Source organism: Haemaphysalis longicornis, unplaced genomic scaffold (genome assembly GCF_048455015.1).
Source record: "Haemaphysalis longicornis isolate Haplotype H1 unplaced genomic scaffold, Haemaphysalis longicornis Haplotype H1 scaffold_5, whole genome shotgun sequence".
NCBI lineage: Eukaryota > Metazoa > Arthropoda > Arachnida > Ixodida > Ixodidae > Haemaphysalis > Haemaphysalis longicornis.
In genome coordinates, this window is record NW_027526385.1 from 153476787 (window position 1) to 153486274 (window position 9488).

Genomic DNA, 9488 nt, shown 5'->3' on the forward strand with positions numbered 1-9488 from the left:
AAGACAGAGGGTTATGGTCAGACACGACATTGACTTCTGCCCCAAAAACCCAATAATCAAACTTTTTCAATGCCCAAATGATGGCAAACGCCTCGTGCTCGATGGTTGACCAGCGGGTTTGGGTTGGAGTGAAACGATGGCTGGAAAAAGCGATTGGCATTTGGCGGCCCTCTTTCCCCATCTGCGCCAGACATGCCCTGGCTCCCACCTCAGACGCGTCAGTAAACAGCCAATAAGGCTGGTGCGGGTCAGGGGTGTTTAGCGCCGCGGCTGAGCAAAGGGACTCCTTTAGCTGCTCGAACGCCCGCTCGGCTTCGCTACGCCAAGGAATCGGGTTCGGTACACCCCGCTTTGTCAGGGACGTTAGCGGCTCAGCTACCTCCGCGTAGTTGTTGACGTACTCCCGGTAATACCCGCAAAGGCCAAGGAGGCTTCGAAGCTCCTTCCTAGTCTTTGGTTATACGAGACCTCTGATTGCGGCCAGCTTTTCCGGATCGGAACCGTGCGTTCCGCTGCCCACTACGTGGCCGAGGTACTTAATGTGGCCCTGAGCCACCTGGCACTTCTCAACGCTAGCCTTTAACCTCGCGTCCGTCAACAAGCCGAGGATAGTGTCCACGTGCCTAAGGTGTTCCTCCCATGAACAGGAGAAGACGGCAATGTCATCCAGATAGGCCGTGGCGTAGGACCGGTGTTTGGCGAGCAACATGTTCATCATCCTCTGAAATGTCGCTGCCGCATTTCTCAGACCAAACGGCATGACGCGCCACGCATACTGCCCGTCGTGCGTAACGAAGGCGGTTAGGTGCTGGCTCTCCGGCGCTACCGGCACCTGCCAGTAGCCCCTCCGCAAGTCTATAACTGTGATAAACCACGAGTGACCCACTTTCAGGATCAGCTCCTGCTGTGGAGACATAGGGAATGCATCGGCGCGAGTCACCGCATTTAACTTGCGGTAGTCGATGCACATTCTCCATGACCCTTCTTTCTTTCCGACGCCAACAACCGGGTGGGCGTGCTCACTTTCAACTGGGTAGATGAGGCCCAGCTCCAGAAGTTCGTCTACCTGGTGGGTGACCTCTTTCCTGAGCAGCTCCGGAACGCGGTAAGGAAAATCCCTCTTCGGCTCATAACTTCCCTGCAGCTCGATTCGGGGTTGCACCACTGCGGCGAGTCCCGGCGTTCCATCGAACAGGTCGGCGTGTTTTGCAAATACGCTTGCAATCTCAGAGCCCTCTCGCTCGCTTAAGTGTGACAACTTCTCGATCGGAAAAGGGAGGGTACTCCGACGCGGCGGCATGAAGCGTGGGGCACACTCTACATCCGTAAACTCGCTATCTTCATCGAACACTACCCCCCCGTGACTGACGCGACAGTAGTAAGGTCGCAGGCGGTTCGCGTGCACCACCGAAGTTCTCTTTCCCCCCATGTCGAGACGGTATGAATGCTGCCTCTCCTGTGCCACAACCGCGAATGGGCCCAACCATCTCGGGGCCGTCTTACGTTTACCCTCCGTGTCGAACAAAAGGACTTGTTCGCCGACGCTGAACGTTTTGTTATGCGCGGTTCTATTGTACGCCTGCGCGTAGCTGCCCTGGCGCGTGCTCGCCGTGAGCCCCGCCACTTCCGCCGCTACCTCTAGCTACTCGCGCAGCTGCCTCGGGTATTTCGCTGGCTCCTCTTTTAATGTGCCCGGTACGGGCAGTTCCCCTGTCCAACTGTGCTGGAGGATCGCCAGCGGTCCTGTGGGGTTCCTGCCATAAAGCATGCGAAACGGGGCGACTCCGGTTGTGTCGTGCGGAACCTCTCGGTAGGCCCACAACACGAACGGCACTAACCTATCCCAGTTCCTTGGATCCTTCTCGATGACGTGAAACAGCATGTTCTTAAGTACCCTATTCCAACACTCCACCGTGCCATTGCTCTCCGGGTGTTCCGGTGTCGAGAAGCGCGGCGCGCAGCCCAACCTTTCCAAAAAGCTTTGTGTCAGTTGTGACGTGAAGTTAGTACCCTGGTCAGAGCATATTAACTCAGGGATGCCAGTCCTGCTGAATATTGTCAGGAGAGCCTCGCAAGTTGCTTTCGCCGTAAGTGACCGCAGGCACAAGACTTCGGGCCAGCGTGTGCAGAGGTCCACCAGACAAAGCGCATACTTGTGGCCCGACCCGACGGTACGTCCAGAGGACCGATAATGTCCACGTTTACTACCTGGAATGGGTGGTCGGGCCTTGTTAGGGGAACAATAGGGACCCGGTCGCTGAGCCGTCTATCTGCCCGGATTTGGCAGCCATGACATGTTTGGCAGTGATGGGATACGTCTGCCTCTAGGCCGGGCCAGAAAAAGCTATATTTTATCCTAGCCTTCGTCTTTTTGGAGCCTAAATGGCCTCCCCATAGTGACTCGTGGGCCAGCAAAACTACCTCCTCGCGTCTCTCTGAGGGCAGAACAAGTTGCGTTACTTTCGCGCCGGCTATAGTGTCCCTATGAAACAGCAACCCGTCAGAGACAAACATGCCGGCTTTCCCTCTTTTCGCGTCGGCCCAAGCTTTCTTTAGGCTGTCATCAGCCAGCTGAGACGCCAGTAGCCTTGCCCGTGGGCCCTCAACTTCGACTGCCTCATCAATCTCCCCGGCAGGAGCTTCGGGTGCCGTCTCTCCCGTAATCTCACACACGGCAGCCGCCGGTTCCGAGATCGCCCCGGTGCCGACCTCGCAGTCCCCACTTGAATGGGCGAAAGTTTCAGCCGTGCTGTTCGCCTCCCGGTTCGGGTGGCATTTCGCCAGCAGCTCCCAATCCTCTCTCGAAAGCAAACAGTCTAGTCCCTCGGCGAGATTGTTGGAGACCGCACAGATTAGCTGCACCTTGGGGCTCCCGACGTCCGACACGGCCTGCCTCAAACTCACAGGCAGGCTGACCACTCTCGCGCTAACCGACTCGCCAAATGCTGGAACTAACTAACCTGATGGTGCCCGAATGCTGCATAGCGTCCTGTGGGACTAGACTTTCTCGTACCACCGTGACTTCGCTTCCCGTGTCGACCGTCGCGGTAACTGTCTTGCCTGCAGAGTCGAGTTCCACGTGCTGTAGTCTAGACTTTTTCAGCTCATCAATGCTTCCGAGCACATTTACCTCGGCCACGAGAATTCGCTGCCCCCGCTCGTCAGGCCGGCATCCTGAGCCTGCACTGCACTTGTGTCCTCTACTATCACTCTCTGCACGTGCGCGCTGCGCCCTGGGTTTCCTGGCTTCTCAGCAATTTTCGGGCACAACCGGAAATGTTGACCCTCTCCCTTACAGACGCTACATGTCCACATTCGCTTGCCACTGTTGGTATTGCGCGGAGGTACTTGATCTCTACGCCCAACAGCGGAGCCTCTTCCCTTGGCCTGCTCGAAGGTTTGCAGCACGTTAGCTATCTCTGGCGGCTTCAGCCACGTCCCTGGTTCGCGCAGGCGAACGTACTCCAGTCCCTCAGCGCTCAAACTGTTCTTAATTCTATCGGCCAGCATGAGGGCCACTACCTCCTCTTTTGTTTGGACGTTCCTCGATTTCAGGTAGTAGTCAAGCTGGGTGCCAACGCGGGAGGCAAATTGCGACCAGGTTTCGTCGTTACGTTTCGCTGCCTTTGCAAACCGGTCGAGGTATTCTGCGGGGCTTAGCCCAAGCTCCTGCAGCACGGCCTTTTTTACCACTTCGTAGTCATTGCACTGACTGTCCCCGAGTCCACGTAACATGTACCTCACCCGTTCTGACAACGCCGGTACAACTAAATGAACCCGACTCGACTCTGGCACACCGTACGTCACAAACAACCTTTCAACTTCGTCGAACCACAACGGAATGTCCGCATCGCACGGCACCTTAAGCCCCTTCAGGACCTTTGCGCACTGAGTGACCGGGTCTAAGCCCGGCCGCCTACCCTCGTCTGAGTCCGAGCCCGTAGGGGTTTGCGTGCCAGCCCTCGTCTCCAGTTCCAACTTTCGCAACCGCTCTTCAGATTCGAGCTTCAGTTTTAGTATGCGTTCTTCCGATTCTCGCGCCCTTTCCTCCGCCTCGTGCGCTCTTTTCTCCTTTCGCTCCAACGCCTCGCGCTCTGCTTTTCTCTCCCGCTCTTGAAACTCCAACTCCATCCATCTAAGAATTACTGCCTAGGGTTCCACATAGGGAGATCCTCCGGCTGCCGAGCCTCTTTGAGGTGGCACCTCGTCTGTCTGTCCATTTCCGTCTCTTTCCGCGATGTTCGTCTGCATGCTCCGCGTGGCTACCATGCAACCCCAGACTCAGCCTACACCGCCACAACGAAGCGCAAGAAATCCCACTCACCCGTACCTCCAGTGGTCGGCTGCCGCGTCGCTGGCTCCGTTCGCTGGCTTGGCTCTGCCGCTCCACTCCGCGCGGAGCTCGGCTGCTGCCGATGAAGGCGGGCGTGCGTCCGCTTACTGCCCCTGGTCGTGGCCTGGTGATTTCTTCTGCCAAATCCTGCCGACTGCGCCAGTAAAGATCGTTTCCCCGAAGTCCGGTGTCGATCAGGAACCCAATCGCCCGGGCTCCGGATGGTTTGGCAGGAGGTTGGCTGGGCGATGGTGTTGAAGTTCTTGGAGACGGCGGTCGAATTGACGAACTCGAGGCGTTGAAGTTGATTAAGTGAAACGGAAGTTTATGTACAGCTATTTACAGTAGGATAACTGGGTACATGAGTAATAAAAAGAAAAACTGCAAACTTCAACTAGACGCTAGCTCCGAGTGCGCACAAATCACTCGAGCTCCTCAGCTTCGTCTAACTCTCCTATTCTCGGAGCGTACACAAACCGCTCGAGAAACCGCGGCCGAGACTCTGTCTCGCCGCAAGATCAGTCTAGTTGCCCGGTGCGGCGCTGCACCCTAAACCTCCGACGCGATCTTAACCTCGACTAGGGGGCTCACAACTCCCAACCTAGCGTTAACGGTCGAGACTCCTTGTCTCGCCGGGAACTGCCAGCTCAGCGCTCAGACAAGACCCATTTCCAACGGCCAAGTTCGGCCTTTTAAAACCTCGAGATCACCCTCTCTCGGGAACGCCCCTGTAGCGTTCGTACACGCGTATGGGAGTGCCCGAATTCACGTAGACAGCTGTCACTCAGCACGTCACGGAATATTCAATGAGGCACCGCTATCTTCGGGTCAACGGCACGCTCGTAGACGAGCAAGTTCGGGCGACCCCGCAGGGAGAAAAGCGGGAAAGACGGCGACCGTGCGTCATGCTGACCAGGGCGCGACAACAAGAGAAACACGCTGGTAATCCCACCACCTCCGCGGGTCCGGCAGGCGTTCCTGGAATCCGGCGGCGGTGTCTGCTTTCTCAATGGGGGATTATCCTTGAGGAATGCGGTGGGCCAGACAATCCGTCTCCCGTGCGCGCCGCGACGAATTAGCGGCAGTTGCAGCGCAGTGTCGGTAGTGCTACGTCGCTAGACAGAGCGGCGGGTTCTCACGCGCAGCCCGGGCGCCCGGCTGCTAATCTCATAAGTGGACCTTACAGGGGGCTTCAAGCCTCTACGAGCGCCAGTCAACCGAGTTTGCCCCGAGCTCATCACGGCGCCTCCTGGTCCGGCGCCGAGCAGCGAAGATCCGGGACACCGGGGCGCTCTCGGGAGGAGCCCAGCCGTTCCGTAGAATACTGCGCCGGGCAGCCGAGAATGCGCTCCTGCGGATGCCTACATGGTGGCGATGGCAACCGAGCGGTATGCTGCAGCACCTTGACAGTTCCCAGCACACCCGCGGCAGCACAGGGCGGCCTCAGGCGCGGACCACCGGTTCCACGTGCAATGAGACCCCGAGAACAATCTTTCCTGATGCACCCATGCCGTAGAGATGTGGGGGCACGCCTTGGCGCGATGCCTTCTGGACTGGAGGGTGTTGCTCGGAGCGCTTCGGCGCCCCTCGCCGCGCCCCTCCCCAGTCGCCGCCGGCAGAGGGCCCACCAGCAGGGGGACCTGGGGACGTCGGCGCCCGAGAGATGGCGATGCTGGACACGGAGCAACGGGCAGGGGTGTCCGTATTCGCACGCCTCGTTTGAACAATTTTTATTTGTAGTTCGCACGCCGCCTGCCAACAATTTGTATTTCTAGTTCGCACGAAACTGAAAGGGGGAGGTGGAATACACGTCACACAACTGCCAGACAGCTGGGAGAGGACGAAATGCACAAGCGTCTCAACGATCGCTACCTACCCTCAACACCGCACGAAGACCATCCGGACTACGCTGGCCCGCCGAACCTCGCCCTCGACCGAGACATCGAGGAGTGGGAAGTCAGGCAGGCCACGCAGTCCCTGAACTGTCGATCGGCCGCTGGCCCCGACAGGGCGACCAACAAGGCGCTGCGTAACTTGAACGACGCGGCCATCTCGTCGCTGACCCGGTACTATAACGAGTGCTGGCGAAGCGGAAACCTACCGAAGCAATGGAACACGGCAAAGACCACCCTGCTGCCAAAACCCAACAAGCCACAGGGCATTGAAGGGCTGCGTCCCATCTCGCTCACGTCCTGCGTGGGCAACGTGCTGGAACATGTCCTCAACACCAGATGGCAGCGTTTCCTGGAGCAAGAAGGGCTATACCCAGACGCCATGCTGGGCTTCCGCGCGAAGCTCGGCACCCAGGACGCGATGCTGTTACTGCAGAGAGAGATCTTGGACCCCCGGGTGGAGTTCCGAAGAAAGACAACCGCGCGATCCTAGGCCTGGACCTGCAGAGCGCATTCGACAAAGTGCGTCATTCTGCCATCCTGGCCCAGGTGTCGCGCCTTGGCCTCGGACGAATATCGTACGAGTACATCAGGTCCTTCCTGTCCCGACGCACGGCGAGGCTGGAAGTCGGCGGAGTCAAGTTGGAGGAGCGGGAGCTGGGCAGCGTAGGCACCCCACAAGGCTCGGTGATCTCGCCACTCCTCTTTCACATCGTCATGATCGAGGTGGCGCGAAGACTGGAACAGCTCGGACCGACCATCAAATACTGCATTTACGCGGACGACATCACCATCTGGGCGACGGGCGGCAGCGACGGAGACGTCGAGGCCGGTCTGCAAGCCGCGGTGGACGCTGTGGAGTCCGCGCTCGAGGATACGTGCCTCCGGTGTTCGCCGCAGAAATCGCAGCTCCTGATCTTGCCCCCGCCCGGCCGGTGGAGGAAGAAAGCCGCCGCGGAGGCGGAACGCAACATCGTGGTCCGTACCAGTGACGGGGCGCCGATCCCGCACGTTCCTGGCCTCAGGGTCCTGGGGATGTTCGTGGACGCGACCCAGACCAACGGTACGGCGGTCAAACACATCGTCACGAAGATGGGCATCGCCACGCGCCTGGTGAAGCGGGTGTCCTCCCGCTCGCGAGGCATGAAGGAGGCGAGCCTGCTACGCTTGCTGCAGGCCTTCGTGGTCAGCCACGCGGCGTGCGCGGGGGCCCTTCATCGTTGGACCGAAGCGGAGAAGCAGCGGATCGACGCCGCCATACGCAAAGCCTACGCGGGGGCCCTCGGGCTCCTGCACGGTACGAAGACGACGGCCTTGCCGTCTCTGGGGGTGCACAGCATCCTCACGGAGATAAGCGAGGCACAACGAACGTCGCAGCTGGCGCGACTCGGCTGCACCCCGGTGGGCCGCCGCATCCTGGCGAGACCCGGCCTACGGCCCCCCGACTCGGGAGCGGGGACCGGTGCAACGATACGACAAGGGGCCGGAAACGGCTTGACGACGGATGAACTCGTTCCCCTCCGGGACGACATCGTCAGACGACTGGTGGTCTACCCGCTCCCCAAGAACATGGACCCGGAGCGGGACGGCGGAAGAAGGGCGGCGCGAGCGCTCACGCTGGTCAAACAACACCGAGAGGACGACAGCGCGGTCTACGTAGACGCGGCCAGGTGCAGAAGCAGACCGGGCACGTTCGTGGCAGTGGCTGTTCGGGCATCCACGGGAGAACTACTAACGGCGAGCAGCGTGCGCGCCCGGACGGCGGGCCAGGCGGAGGAGATGGCGATCGCCCTGGCCATGGACCTACCGGGCACGCGCACGGTGCTGAGCGACTCCAAATCGGCCGTCCACAACTTCGCACGCGGAGTGGTCTGGAACGGCACTGCGAAGCTCGCGGAGTCCCAAGGGGCTTCGAGGGCGCTCGAGCAGCAAGCCAAGAAGAACTTCGTGATCAAGTGAAGTGGTTCCCGGCCCACGCGGGCCGAGACCTGGCACCCGACACCAGCAATCGCAACGAGGAGGCGGACGCTGCGGCTCGTGATCTCGCCACGTGCCGGGCCGCGGCCGTCCGTCCGCCACACCTCGAAGACGGCGACGAAACGACCGACGAAGAAGATGAAGTGGAGCCCTTGTCCGGCTACGGCGGAGTGCTTCGCTGGCATCGAGAACAACGGAGGACCTACCCGCCGCCGCACCGGGAACTGTCTTGGGCGGAGGCGACGAGGTTCCGACAACTGCAAGCGGAGACCGTTCTGACGCCGGCTCTCGCGCGACACATGTGTCCTGACTATTACGAAAGCGACCGGTGCAGTACGTGTGAGCGAGAACCCGCGACTCTGAGACACCTGATGTGGGGGTGTGAAAGTGCTGTGCGCGATGGGGGACTTTAGTGCCGTGCCCGACGGACACGTATCCGCCCGAGGTGCGCGTGTGTGTGAACTCTACCGAGCTCCAACATCAACGACTGGCCATCCAGCGGCTCGAGGCGGCCCTGGCCAAGCAAATGCGAAAGAGAGCCCCGCGTCTGCCGGTCCCTCCCGACAACGGGAGGCGATCGGACCGACCGGGGACCTCGAGTAGTCCGAGCGACGGCCGGGCACAAAGCCTCGGGGTCTAAGCCCGAAGTCTTAGGACTGAATAGCCTTGACTGATAGACAGGGCGACGAGACCGAGCCCTGCGTGGCCGGACCGAGTCTCTTGCATGCCGGATGTGATCAATAAAGTATTTTCTCTCTCTCTCCAGCCAGTTCACTGTTAAGCCAGCCGTCCAGCAGACGTCTCTGTGGAAATGTGGGAATCTTCGTGTTTGTGCTGCAGGGGCTACAGGGAGGAAAAGAAGAATTATTTGTAGATGGCCCTAAACGTGTAAGTATAGGAGGGTTGCACCTGACGTCATCAAGTTTGAGGCCCTAGCAGCGCCGGAGCAGCGCGCCATGTTTGCGGTCGCTGGAGCGTAGCGATCTTTCCACCCCGCGCTTGGCGGCAGGTGGTTGTGTGGTACCGAATTCGGTGTATGACTGTTTTGTGTGTGTACGAAGATTATGCGGCTAAGCGCCTACGCTCGCGACCTTCGTGGCGCAGAGAAGCGTCGCTACTTGGAGAAAGTTGCACAATGTGGTGGCGTCGACCCATACAAATACGGTGCTGGAGACGCGGCGTTGGATGTGACGTTGTTGCCCCGCGTCGAGTTCACGAACATAAAGGACTACCTCGTACATGCCACCAGTTTCGCGACACGGGAAGCGCTTAAAGCATACAAGAGC

At 59.6% G+C, this 9488-nt stretch overlaps 1 pseudogene; it reads right to left on the reverse strand.

Annotated features, from left to right (window-relative positions):
* Positions 1–1642: 1642 nt before the first annotated feature.
* LOC144139951 (protein NYNRIN-like) lies at positions 1643–3735 on the reverse strand (annotated as a pseudogene).
* Positions 3736–9488: the final 5753 nt, after the last annotated feature.